The sequence below is a fragment of the Pseudorca crassidens genome, chromosome 2 (genome assembly GCF_039906515.1).
Source record: "Pseudorca crassidens isolate mPseCra1 chromosome 2, mPseCra1.hap1, whole genome shotgun sequence".
In the NCBI taxonomy this organism is placed as follows: Eukaryota; Metazoa; Chordata; class Mammalia; order Artiodactyla; family Delphinidae; genus Pseudorca; species Pseudorca crassidens.
In genome coordinates, this window is record NC_090297.1 from 18,569,920 (window position 1) to 18,583,033 (window position 13,114).

General features: G+C 43.4%; 1 long non-coding RNA gene and 1 other non-coding gene across 2 annotated transcripts; both read left to right on the forward strand.

Moving 5' to 3' along the window:
- Positions 1-722: 722 nt before the first annotated feature.
- LOC137217371 (uncharacterized) lies at positions 723-8,656 on the forward strand. Its single transcript, XR_010940083.1, has 4 exons — positions 723-861; positions 1,726-1,902; positions 3,113-3,312; positions 5,785-8,656. It is a non-coding gene; the product is annotated as an uncharacterized lncRNA (long non-coding RNA).
- Positions 8,657-13,004: 4,348 nt separating this feature from the next.
- Positions 13,005-13,114, forward strand: LOC137220275 (U6 spliceosomal RNA). Its single transcript, XR_010941587.1, has one exon. It is a non-coding gene; the product is annotated as a U6 spliceosomal RNA (small nuclear RNA).

Consider the following 13,114-nt stretch of genomic DNA (forward strand, 5'->3'; position numbering starts at 1 on the left):
ATGGCTGGGTCATGTGGTAAATACTGTTTAACTTTAGAAGAAACTGCCACATAGCATGTTTTGAGGTAGCACTGACTGGGTGCAATTGGTTTTTGCTCACAGGGACTAGAACTAGTGAAACTGAGCTCCCCTAAAACCGAGTTCCCATGCTGGGTTTATGATTAACCTCTCAGTTCAAAACTGTATTCCCTTCATTATCCCACCCCCTTCCCCTCAGGATTGAGGAGTATCAAAGAAAAGCAGGGATTGAGACTGAGCAGGATTCTGTGGGGCCTTCCCAGGTGCAAAAGCCCCTCTGTGTCCCCTGTTTCTTGATTGTAGAAAGAGGCTTTAGTCTCCTAGGACTTCCCTGAGTTCCAAAGAACAGAATCAAGCAATTACTAATTAAGGAGGTGAGGGAAGGAAGAAAAAAAGGAAAAGCAGTCTAGAAACAATAGTTCAGTGGATAAAACAGAGTCCTAGTTCTTCCTCAAGGGATATACATAACTATCTGATGCATATTTTTGAGTTGTTCTTCAGATACTGAGACCCCCCCCCACACACACATACTCAGATGGAGGATGGTGACTCCTTGCTGACCACAATCATGTAGATCCTAGACTGGTTGCCACCAGAAGGTTGATGATTAAGATTCCTGAAACACCATCCTGTTACCTCATCACAAACCAATCAGAAGAAAGTCTGTGAGCTGCAACCCTCACCCCAAATGTGGCCTTTAAAAACCCTCCCCTGAACACCATCTGGGAGTTTAGGTCTTTTGAGCATGAGCTGCCCATTCTCCTTGCTTGGTGTCCTGCAATAAAAGCTGCACTCTCCTTTACTGCAACCTGCTGTCAGTAGATTGACTTTGCTGTACATTGGGTGAGTGGACCCATGTTTGATTTGGTGACACTACCAATACCTTGTGAGAAGGGTAGAGCAAGGATTTCAAGGTAGCAAGAAGGGAGAGCAGGGTCCTTTATCAGTGAGTAACTTGCCTGCCTATTTAGGGACGTTTCCATGGATACCTACTGGTAGGTAGCTAAGAACAGGTGGGGAAAGAGTCAGGTAGTGAAGTGGCCACAAGGAAGAATGTTTAAGGGCAGTAGTGTGACTGGGTGAAGGGGGATTGGGGGTACTTTAGAAAGATGTGTGTGTAGTGGGGAGGGGACTCAATCACACACCCCAAAATCTCAGTACAAAGTCTGGTTTTCAGTGGTTGACAGTTCTCCTTAAGGCAGCTTGCTTTTCTGCCCCATTTTCCACTTCTGAATATCCACTACTGTCCAGGAGAAAGGAAGGCAAAAAGAGGAACACATATCTGCTGTATCTGCTCTCTCTCTCTCAGCACTAGACATACTTTTCTTATTTAATCCTCCCAAACACTTGGCAAGGTCTGTGTTCTTCATCCAGTCTTGGAGACCAAAAGTATTTTAATGAATAGTTGTAGATAATCATCTAAGGAGGGTGTTAGGTGGAGTTACTGCTCTTCATAAGAAAGGAATAGCTGGACCTGGGGGGTGAGGCTGGAGGGGCATCAGCAGCTAAGAGGGTGAAGAGGGGCTGGAAGATATAAGTGAGAGAGACAGAGAGAGGGACAACTGTGGCAGCTGCTAAAGGGAGAGGAATTTGAAGAAAGAGCTGAAGGCTGTAGAGTATGCCACCACAAAATATGACTGTAGGCGTTTAGGCCATGCCACGCCCCAAAGTATGCTGCTTTGATATATCTATTATTTTGAACTGTAGCCATTTGAAAAACAACAAATGCACGGACAGGCTTTCTCTGAACTCCCCTATCTGCCTAAAGATAAATCCTCCCAAAGAAACTCAGATGTCATAAATCCCCTCCCTGGGAATTTCGTTAACAGGGGAAGATTCATTCTTATCATAGGAGAGGAGACTGGATGTCAATACCACACCCAGGTAACTTTGTCACAAACTATCTTATCTCCCACATATTCTTCTAAGAGCCCATTCATCTTTCCACCAAATTACATACTCTCCCCTAAGAGGCCTACATCCCCTTACCTCTTTCCCTATGAACATAGTATTTAATCCTGAATTCTAAAGCCACCTCTTTGGGGTGCTCATTTTTCCTGGGTATCTCCCATGTATACATGAGCCATACATGTTAATAAACTTCTGTTTGCTTTTTTCTTTTATGCTTTTCTCTATTTTTTATTACAAGGGTCTCAGCTAAGAACTCATAAGTGTAAAAGGCAAATTATTTTTCCTCCCCTACAAAGCCAAGATTTGGGGGAAGTTTTGCTATGTGATGTGTACTATAATTCCAGGAAAAATACTCATTACTCATTTTTGCCTTCAGAGGTGTGTGTGTGTGTTTTAATGTGATTATGTTTGAAATTGATTTTAAGTCTTCAGCGGGTTCATAGAGGCTCAGTTACTTGTAAATAACATGTAAATGGAGAAACAGAATCATTGAGTGAGTAATTTGCCCAAGGTCACACAGCTGGATCCAGATTTGAACTCAGTTTCCTGACTCCAGTGTTCTTTCCCAACCCACTGCACCGTTTGCTGAGGTTCTAGGAACTTGCCTTGGGTGCCAAGATAAGACACTGTCCTCTGTTTTGTAATTCCCCATTTTTTTTTCAGTGATTCCATCTACAGATGGATGGCTGGTCTACATAACTTGTGAAGTAAATGAGAATATGTCAAAATATCCCTTTTTAATGTAAGAATTATTTTGAGCTGAAGGCAATTAAGAAATAGCAAATGCAGGGAAAAGCTCTCTATACCTTCCCCAGTTCTGCTTAAAGGCAGGATATAAATTTTCCTTTACTATGACCCTGGACTCTTATCAGACCAGAGACAAACGTTACTGTAAACAAACCAACCAACCAACCAACCAACCATTAATTTTCCCCCATGTATTTACTTTCACACAGCTTGTTGCCCTTTGAAGCCTAAAACTTCTTTCTTTTGACCTGCCATTGCTCTACAAATCTATTGTTCTTTGTTGAAGAACAAAGATAAGCTACATAAGCTACCTAAGCCTGAGTTCTAAGTTACCTCCTTAAATTACTCATCTCTGAGTTTCTCCCATGTTTATATGAAATACACATGTTGACAAAATTCTGTTTGTTTTCTCTTGTTAATCTATCTTTTGTTACAGAGCCCCAACTGAGGAACTTAATTAAGATAGGTAGAGGAAATATTTTTCCTCCCCTACACCGGACCTCTGAAATTCACACATGTGGTGTTTGAATCACAGAAGACAAAACAATATCTGCCTGCAGAAGTCTGAGTAAGAAACTCACATCCCTGAGTCCCAGTTTACAGCTCTCTCCGCATGTTGAGCTTCGCCTACATATGGTATTCGTTTTCTTATTCTCACCGTGTGATGAATATGCTACCTGAACAGAGGGAGAGAAGGTGAAGGAAGGCCTAGGGCTTCGGAACTGGAAGTGGTGTCCAAGATAACTTAGCCTGATTCCCTCATTTTAGAATGAGGGAAGGTCTGAAGCCCAGAGGTGGGACGTGCCTCCCCCCTCCACCCCTCCTCTCAGGTCCTCCCCCATTTATGCCACCAGCATTGACTTATTTTTAAGCCTCCTCTGTGAACTTTCTCAGTCTGTCCCAGCGTGCTCATTCCCCGCCCCGCCCCATAAAATTGTCCATTTGCTTCTTTATGCCTTTCCTCTCTCTGCTGTCAGTGGTCTGTTTGCATGGCTGTCACCGTTAGGCCGGGAGCTTTCTGAGGGCAGGGACAATGTCTAGCTCAATTTTTTGATCCTAATGCCTAGCACAGTGCCTGGTATATAGCCAAGTACTCAATGAATTTCCTTTTATTATAAATGTAATGCACGTTTATAAACTCTCAAACATGTGGAAAGTATGCTTCCCTCTCCCGCAGCTCCTCTCTCCAGCCATCATTCAGTCTCTTTTGTGACCTTCCAGACATTTTCTCTGCATATAGAAAGCATACATAGGTTTACCCATCTTTAAAAACGTAACCCTCTTGCTATAGAAATGATTGTTGCTTATTTCTTTTTCCCAGTACAAATGTAAACAAATAAAGCGATTTTGTCCAAATTCACTTATCTGTTTCTGTGTAATTAGCCATTCTCAAGCTCAGTGACTTATAACAACAATCATATTATTTGCTCAGGTTTCTGTGGGTCAGCTATTTGGGCTGCGCTGGGCGGCATTTCTGCTGGTCTTGGCTGGGACTGCTCATACAACTGCAGTCAACTGTTGCGTTGGTTGGGGCCTCAGCAAGGGTGATTCTCTGCTCTTGGGTCCCCTGTGAGCCTTTACGGGATTCCACTGTCAATTCTATTCTTGAGAATGGGCCAGGGATTGAAGATGGCAGGGAGCAGGGCCCCTTCTCAGTGACACACTAACACTTAAGCTTCCCTGCTCTCCTCCCCAACTCATCTCTCTCCTCCCAATCCTGCAGCTGGAAAAACTGCTTTTACTTTCTTGCACGTTCTTCTGAATTTATTGAGACATAAATATTGTGCTTTGAATCTTTCATGACTTAGGTTTTAAAATTCAACAGCCTTTTCCCCTCCCCACCCCCACCCTCTTTTTTTCAAATATGACCTTGGCCATAAATATCAAAGGTCTATTTTGAAACTAAAAAAGCTAAGAATTGACTTTCTGTTTTGCTGCGTTCTCCATGACTTCCTGGAGGGTAAGCTTCAAATGCCCTAGCTGCTTCTTGATGAGGGGAAGGATTCAGGAACAAAAACCACACTGGATAACACTGTAAAACTCTACCCTCCTGCATGGTTAGAGCTGTTTATTTACATAGGCCTAGGTGCACCAGGGAAAATAATTTGAACTTTGCTCTCACTTGGGGGTTGAATTTACCTGGGCATGTTTGGTGTCGGGGTGGGAATAGACTGGGTGGGGGGTTAATGGATCCACATCAGCTCACTTGTAGGTGGAATTGTGTTCCCCGGGACAGGCGACAATAGGGAAGAAGGAATGTGGCCATGCCAGGCTCGGCTATGGGGCCTTGGACAGGTGTGGGCGGTGGCTCCTCCACACAGGGTGAGGCAGTAGCTGGAACTCTTGCTAGTGGCTCATGGTTACACTGGGGAAGGAAAAAGCTCCTGGTGTAAAAGCTGAGAGTTGTGGCACCAGAAACCCAAGCAAAGAGAAAGTTGAGTCCTTCCCCTGCCAGCAGCTGATAAGCAGGCTGCAGAGTCAGATGTCCAAGTGGCATTTGGGGTGGTGCTGTTGGCAGCTTGTGGACAAGAATTGAGGTGGGTGGCAGGCGGGCAGGTAGCAACAGCAAGGTCGGGAGCCCAAGGGTGTGGATCTGGGTGATAGGTAAGGAGAAATGCAAGAACTCTTGGCACACGATGACTGCATCCAAACCCCTACACTAAGAGACGCGACCAACCCTAGCATGGCTTCTAGCAGCCTAAGGCTGTGTCCCTGAGACCTCAGAACCCGCTTTTGAGTTCCTTCCTGTCTGGAAAAGCTCAGGGCTGTCAAAAGAATTTACTGTTTGTTTTAGCCAATGCCTGACCTAGGTCTCTGAAGGCTTATTCTCCTTCTGTCCCTTTGAGATGTATATGTAACTCCTACAACTCAGGAGTGTCTTTTCCAAGGACCTGAGAGTCATCCCTTTGAAAGGCACTCATCAGGAAGGATAGGGCCTCCAGTCTCCCAGTCTCTCCCCTCCCTACTCCCTCATTCTCCCTTTAAAATGCCCTAGTCACCTCTGCGCAAAGTGCGTGGAGCTCAGCAATACCCCTACTGTCGGTAGTTACTGAATAAAATCTGTTTTTGCCGTTTTAACTCATGTCCAGCTTTGTTTATCTTTGACAGTTGCTAAGGAATTGGCAATGGCCTGGGAAACTCAAAGCTACGGACGGATGAGTGGCGAGTCACAGGTGTGCTGGTGTCCAGGCCAATGTGACAAGGACCGATGGACCAGTGCCTTGGGCAGCATTGGTTTGGGCGGCGTTTGAGGACACAGTGGGGGCTGCAGACGGGGGGCTTTGGTCCAAGAGGAGCAACAAGATGTGCAGTCCGGAGTGGTTGGCTGTCGGCAGAGAACATGGGAGACGCCACCTCCTGGCAGCCCTGGAAGAGATACAAGAGGGGGCCAGGAACCCCAGAAAGGAGGCAGCTGGCATCCTTCTCCTTCACACGTGTCAGTGTTGGACCACAGTCTCTCTGTTGATGGGACCACATTTGTGCACACAAACCTTAGAAGGAAACCCCTGTGTGTTATTGTGGCAATTCTTGGAGATTCCTGTTCACCCATGAATCTCTTTATTGGGGACCATTTCTGGACGTCATGGTCACTGACCTCTTGATTGAAAGGAATTTTTTCCTTTTTTCCCAGAAGGAGGGAAAAGTTCCTCCTGGGGGGGAAAAAATGGTGAAAAGAAAATTCTAGTAAATGGAAAATGATGTGGAAGGGCCCTCTTGTATGTGATAGGTAAGTGAATGGGCTCTCAGGATGAGGTCAGACTTTTCGGAAATTAAGGAAGCCCCATGGAGGGGGGGTGGGGGAAGAGAGGTGGAAACAGGGCACAAAGCCGAAAACCCAGGACCCAAAGGCTTCCTGCCTGCCCCATGGGTGACCAAGGGTGATAATTTCAAGCCTGAATTTCGAGTGACATTCAATTTTTATATGTGGGCTTAGTATTTGCCATAGTATTTGCAGTTAATTATGTTTCCTTCTATATTTGTGTGTTAAGATGAATCACTGTTGTTCCAGGTATTTTTCTGAGCTAAGTGGAGGGGGGCACGTGCGAAGTGAGGCCTGCGGAGGGGGTGGGAGTGGGTCTGGAGAAAAATGATTTTGCTTCCGTTTATGGATTTGTATATATACTTGGATAACTGCCTGTTTGACTAGGGCTCGTTTGGTTTGGTTTATGGGTCTGCCTTGCTTCCCTGCCCACCCTCACACGCCCCCAGTGTCTTAGAACAAATCTTCACCTTCCTCCAGGGCAGGTGCCTATGTGTTGCAGGAAAACGGGGCACGAGAGGATGGTCATGTCCCAGGTCTCGGGCAAGTGACCGATAGGGATGGGATAGGCTGCCAAGTGAGGGTCCTTGGCTTTGCACAAGTAAGAATTCAAGACAAAGCCGTAGTAAAGTGAAAGCAAGTTTATTTAGAGAGGTACACATTCCATAGACAGAATGCTGTCCTTCTGAGAAGGGAGACTGGTCCCAGGGCATAGGGTCGTTTTGGAAAGTGATAGCGCCCCGAAATATGTTAGTTTTTATGGGCTGGGTAATTTCATAGGCTGATGAGTGGGAGGATTATTCCAACTATTTTGGAGAAGGGGTGGGGATTTCCAGAATTGGGCCACCGACCACTTTTGGCCTTTTAGGTAAACCTCGGAACTGTCATGGCACCTGTGCGTGTGTCACTTGGCTTATGCTAATGTATTACAATGAGCGTATAATGAGGCTCGAGGTCTACTGGAAGTCGAATCTTCCGCCATCTTGGGCCTAGTAGGTTCTAACCAGTTTTTGTCGAATCCCTCCTGTCTCATGTGGGGTGATGTTGGCCATTCAAAAGCCCTAAAAGGGTTAGGATGCAAACAGAAACATGATTTACTCTTCCCTCTTTCTCCAATCTTCAGGGCTGGGGAATCAATTTAGGGAGACTGCCGCCTCTCAAGGTTTCTTCTCTCTAGGCAGTTGAGGGGAAACCGAGAGCAGTGGAGCTGCTTGGTGGGGGGAGGCCGGCACCAGGAGCCATCCTCTGTCACCTGGGGTTAACTGGGGTAGGGGGTGCTCCCAGTCCTGGGGCTCATCCCCTTCCCTCTCCTTAAGTTCATAAGAGCTGATGTCAATTTGGGCTTAACCTTTAACTCTTTCCACTTCTTACTTCCAGACAAATTAGTTGATCAATAGCTGATTTGATCCTGATCATTTAGCCACAGATTGAAACTTTTTCCATTTCATCAGTCTCACTTTTCTTTTTTTTCCTTTTCTGCTTAGTTTGGGTTGAATAGACACAGCTCTTTTCCTTTATTGCATGCTTTATTTTTTTGTGCTTTAAAACTGTTCTCACGGTGACAATTCCTTCCAGATGCACCTGTAACTTTCCATTCCTCATTTTCTCACCACTTTCAAAGTAAATGTTATTTCTACATTGGTTACTTTTGTAATTTTGCCTCTTATTAGTGCTTTCAAGATTCTCACGGGTGTTATGCTTATTGGTTATTATGGGGTTGACAACGTGTGAACAATTACTTGGGCACAAGGATGTCAACACAGTTGAGTCATGGACTGTATTGTTCACCATGGCAGGTCTCAAATGACCTTTCACTATAGTCGGTGCCATCTGTTGGTGGAGGGAAGTGTTGACATTCTTTTTTCTCGAGTTTTTCTTTTTGTGCATCTGTAGACATTGAAATTTAAGTGGAAAAGCTTCTTTATACAGATTCTTCCGTGGCTTTAAAAGTAATTCATTATAGGGGGGTGGAGGAGGGATGGATTGGGAGTTTGGGATTAGCAGATGCAAACTATTATATATAGAACAGATAAACAACAAGGTCCTACTGTATAGCATATGGAACTATATTCAATATCCTGTGATACCATAATGGAAAAGAATATGAAAACGAATGTGTATATATATATATATATGTATAACTGAGTCACTTTGCTGTACAGCAGAAATTAACAACATTGTAAATCAATTCTACTTCAATAAAATAAAATTTCAAAATAATTCATTATATACAATAGTTGTGTTTCCTTGTCAGTGCACCTAGATCTGCTTCATTCTCTTTGGTCTGTGTAGTATTCCACAGTATAGGTACACTATAACTTATTACAAAATTCCCCTGTGGATGGACATTTAGCTTGTTCCTAGATTTTTTTTTTTTTTTTTACTACAGATAATCTTGTAAAATACATTTCTTTAGGTTTAGATGTACTTTTCTTTGATTTTCATTGAAGCTGAGCATCTTTTTATGTGTTTATTGGCCATGTCAATAAGTAGACTTCTACTCCATGATTTTTAAGTGCTACACAATATTACACGATATGGCTTTATCACTACTTACCATAGCCCTTGATGTTGGACATTGTGTTGTTTCTTTACTAATCAAATGTTTTTTTATATCTCCTGAACTGTCCTTCAGTAGGGGTAGGGGTGGGGGACTTGTGTAGCTGACCAGCTGTCTGAAAAATGTCTTGCAATTAATGAACTGGCTTATGTCATCCACTCGGTTAGGTGGTTTCAGATATTTGTATTTTATTGTGGAGACAGAGAAGCATAATTTTTGAACTGTTTGTTCAAACACTGAGCGCCAGCCAAATTCCACACTCTCCTCTACTATTCTAAAGAATACTGATCAAATTATATCAGAACTATTTGTTTCCTTTTTTGATTAATGTATATATTTGGTTAAGTGCCTTTTTGATTAGGACTTGCTTTAATTTGTCCATAGGAAGATTTAAGGCATCACTATTTGTCATATAAGAGGAAACACAGGACAAACTTTTTAGTATGTTAAAGGGTTTTTTAAGGGTACTTGTCCAGTTTGTGGAGCTGACTAGAATAACCTTCAAAGATTTTACAGCAGCTTGAATTTTGTTTATAATTGGCTTGTTCTGATGTGTTTCTCTTGATTGATGAAGCTGCGTCATATCTGATAGATTTGAGCACATACTTCTCTTTGAGCAGTCAGCTGACGATTATAGACTATTTGATTTCTTACCATGCTTCCCTAAGGAAAGATGCTTGCCTCCCTCTCTTCCTCTCTTTTTCTTTTATCTATTGAGGGATAACACACAGATTACAAAGTTCATAGCCAGGCTAATCCTAAATGCTTGATGGATTTTCACACATGTACATATCCACATGACCATCACCCAGATCAAGGTGGAGAATGCTTTCAGCAACCCAGCTAGCTTCCTCAAAACTTCCCAGTCCATACCACCCCGCTACTGGAGGTAACCACAGTTCTGACTTCTATTATCATCAGTTTTGCCTGTTCTTGCACATACGGTATGTACTCCTGTGTGTGGCTCCTTTTGCACAATATTTTTGTTTTTGAGATTCATCGAAGTTATTGAGTGTGTTATGGAACCAAACTTGAGTCTGCTTGCCCGCGTGTAGTAAAGCTGATCTACTGATACCGGTTGTGGTGAAGGAATCTGTACCATTTATTGCAGGGTGCCAAGCAAGGAGTCCAGGCAGCTAATGCTCAAAAGGCCCAAACTCCTTGATGGCTTTCAGGGAAAGGTTTTTAAAGACAGGGTAAGGGAGGGGGATTATGGAGTGCATGACTAGCTTGTGGACATACTTCTGATTGGTTGGTAGTGAGGTAACTGGGAGTCAACACCATCAGCCTTCTGGTTCCAACTGGTCTGGGGTCTCCATGCTTGCAGACAGCATACAGTTAACTTCTTCCATCTGGTGGGGGTTTCAGTATCTGCAAAACAGCTCAACGGATATAGCTCAGAATATTATCTATAGCACTTGAGGAGGAACTAAACGTCCCTGACTCTGTTTAACGGCTAAACTATTATTATTTTGTCTTGCTTGACTGTTTCCCTTTGCTTCTGCATTTTCTCACTTCTCTGATTAAATTTATTCTTTGGAATTTGGGGAAGGCCTAGGAGGCTAAAGTTTTTCTACAAACAAGAGGAAGGTGCAGGACATAGGGAGGTCTGTCCCAGGAAGGCCCCATAGGGTCCTGCATGGACAAGTGTACAGAGGGCTGTTTTGTTGTCATTGCTGTTGAGTAGCAGCCCATTATATGCCTCTGCCGCAGTTTATTTACCCATTCATCTGTTGACTAATTTGAATTTTTCCCAGTCATTGGCTATTACAAGTCAAGCTACTAGGAACATTCTGTACATGTCTTTTTGTGCAACCATTTCTCTTGGGTATATACTTAGGATTGGTATTGCTGAATGAGAAGGTAGCCATATATTCAGCTTTAGAAAATTCTGCTAAACAGATTTCCAAAGAGGTTGCACCACCTTATATTCCTACCAGCAAGAGATGAGCATTCCAGTTGCTCCAAGTCCTTGTGAACATTAGTCAGTCTTTTTAATTCAGCCATTCTGATGGGAGTGTTGTGATGTCTCCTCATGGTTTTAATCTGTATTTCAAGGCTACTTGGTTCTGTGGGTCACTCTACCCAGGCTTTTACTTTTTATCTGAAAAGCCCTTGTATTTTACATAGTGGAATATGCAAACGTTTAAAATGGTTTCTGAAAGCTCAAAGGTGCAGCATTACTCTTATTATTATTAAATTTTTTTTGGCTGCACCACACGGCTCATGGGATCTTAGTTCCCTGACCAGGGATTGAACCCAGGCCCTTGGCAGTGAGAGCACAGAATCCTAACCACTGGACCACTAGGGAATTCCCCCTAAAATGGTTTCTTAGATGATTGGACAACTTTCACAAATTTGCTTATTCCCAGCCTTGGCATCAATAGTCTCATAGGCTGAAGAATGCCTCTGTGTGTGTGTGTGTGTGTGTGTGTGTGTGTGTGTAACTGGTAAGTGTTTCGGAGAAGAAGCTTTCTCTAGAATGTTCTTGGAATATGGAGTCATGCCAGGTGATTCCTCCTCAGATCAGGTATCTTTTCAGTTTTAGGAAAGGGCTTTGTTCCTGAGATTCAGTTTAAAGCATCTGTTTACATAGGATTGGGAAAGGAAATGTGAGAAATAGGAGGAGTTCTGTCTCAAATATAAATCTGGGTAAGAAAGGCCTGAAGGAGTGAATTTTGCTGGCCTTGGACAATTACTGGCAGTGCAGTGACTGACTGGAAGACATCTTGGATAGGACCATTGTTAGATTAGTGGTGCATCTCATCACTCTAAGTTATAACTCAAAAATCACCTTCTCAATGAGGCCCACCCTGATTGACCTATTTAAAATGTAACACTCTCCTGATCCTCTTTACCTTGCTCTTTTCTTCCCCCCAAAGCCCTTATCATTTTCTAACCTAAATTATCTTTTCATTATTGTGCCAGTTACAAGCTATTTTAGCTCCAACTCACCTTCCTATATTCTTTGCAATGCTGGTGCTGGGACTCTGCAAACTACATTTCTGCTTTGCCAGCTGGTCCCCGTTAGACTCTGCATAGACAATGCCTGAGGGAGATTGCAGAATGGAGGAGGAGGAAGGGACTTGCTCCTCCCAGTTTGCTTCCTGTTCCGGTGAACATCTCTCCAGCTACAGATCTTCACCCCAGCAGTGGCAGTTCCTTCCTGTAGCAGCAGCTGAATCCACTTTGCAGTGTTTATAACACCTGCAGAAGCAGCCTCACTGTACCCCCTTCAGAGGTACTGGCACCAGCCGAGCAGCACCCTTCTCTGTTCCCCCACTCCTCCCTCCATCCCCACTATAATGGGAGCTTCGTAAGGGCAGGGATTTTGTCTGTTTTCCTCACAGAGCCATTCCAAGCAATTAATACTGCACGTGGGCACTTTGTAAGTGCTCAATAATATTTGTGGGCTGAATGAGTGGGTGGGTGCATGGGTGGATGGTTGCTGGTTTATGACTTCATGTGAATAACTTGTTTGATTGAGTTTTCTATTTAAGTTTTTGTTTAATTCTGAGCCAAGATTATCTGTAAAGTGAGGTTTAAATAAATTAGAATGTCATGTTCTTTTTCGAGATAGATGCAGTCCTCAGAACTTGGGTATTTTGACTTAAGGTTCATCTAGTGAAGTTTTGGGGACAGCCTTGGATTGGGAGATAGAAAAGCAGGTTAAAGCTACTAATGACAGAGACAGCAGAATATTACTTTGGTCAGTGGTCAGCTCAGGAAATCAACGTATTTAACAAAACATGTTTTGAGACAAACTCATTCTAGACCAACTAATAGCCTTGCATTCTGCTTTTTTAGAAACTAGAATTTTACAGTCAGGTCACGATCACCGGTAAAAGCCCCTGACTTATAGAGACAGGAGTAGAGAAGAATCTCTCCAGCAAGAAGCAACAAGACCAAGTAAGGTCATAGTGACAACTTGCCCAAACGGAATTAATGCAGTGGTTTTCCATTTGATCAAAGAACAAGTGAGTGATTAAGATCCAAAGGTGTCTTGAAGTGATCACTTCAGCAGCACATATAGTACTAAAACTGGAATGAAACGGAGAAGATTAGCATGGCCCCTGCACAAGGATGAGATGAAAATTCGTGAAGTGTTCCATATTTTT